Source organism: Opisthocomus hoazin, chromosome 1, assembly GCF_030867145.1.
Source record: "Opisthocomus hoazin isolate bOpiHoa1 chromosome 1, bOpiHoa1.hap1, whole genome shotgun sequence".
Taxonomy (NCBI): domain Eukaryota; kingdom Metazoa; phylum Chordata; class Aves; order Opisthocomiformes; family Opisthocomidae; genus Opisthocomus; species Opisthocomus hoazin.
Window position 1 is genome coordinate 5973114 of NC_134414.1, and position 887 is coordinate 5974000.

Sequence of the window (887 nt, forward strand, 5' to 3'; positions counted from 1 at the left end):
CTATTTGAACCATGTTGGTAGGATTTGCCAGATTAAATATAGGTGTATGTAATGTAGATGTTTGTGTCTGAGCTCCCTGTTTTGCCAGTGGAGAGAAAGAGGCACTGTTAGAGGCTGATTGTAGAAGAGTCTGATACAGCAACTGATCTTCATTCCATACAATCTCACAGAGATACAGGTTGGGAAGGTCCTGAAGAGGTCACTTGTGTCCCCACTCAGTCTCCTAGGGTGGATGAAGTACTTCTGGACCTTCCTTAGCAAGTGTTTGTCTGAGGTTTTTCTAATAAAAGGGAAAGACCAGGTGCCGTGTTGACTTCAGTAGAAAAGACACGCACAGGTGGCTTAATCCTACACTGTCTGATGAAGCATTAATGGTTGGATCTGATGCTTTTTATTTCAGCTTCTGATAAGTTATATACCTTCTTCAAGTTACTCTTCTACTATTGGCAGCAGAGAGAGAAAAGAATCTCTGAAGAACATTCTTCCTGCCCCAAAATACTCTGGTTTCTCTTCAGATCGTATAAATCTTACGTCTTTTACTAAAGATTTATGTGGAGAGGAATAGGCATGAGTGTCAAATTTTTTGAGGCTCCATCTCAGTGGAGTTGTTAAAAAACTCACAGAGACAACAAAGGGAACCTGGTTGTGGGTGTCTACTACAGGCCGCCTGATCAAGGTAAGCCTACTGACAAAGCCTTCTTCCTCCAGCTCCAGGAGGCTTTGTGCTCGCAGTCTCTTGTCCTGCTGGGGGACTTCAGCCACCCCAACATCTGCTGGAAAAGTAGCAAGGTGAGTGGTGGGCAATCCAGGAGATTCCTAGAATGCACTGAGGATAACTTTTTTAGCCAGGTAGTCGACACCCCTACCCGAGGAGATGCAATACTGGA

General features: G+C 44.3%; 1 non-coding gene across 1 annotated transcript; it reads left to right on the forward strand.

Annotated features, from left to right (window-relative positions):
• The first annotated feature begins 495 nt into the window (after nt 1-495).
• Nucleotides 496-607, forward strand: LOC142364327 (U5 spliceosomal RNA). Its single transcript, XR_012766239.1, has one exon. It is a non-coding gene; the product is annotated as a U5 spliceosomal RNA (small nuclear RNA).
• Nucleotides 608-887: the final 280 nt, after the last annotated feature.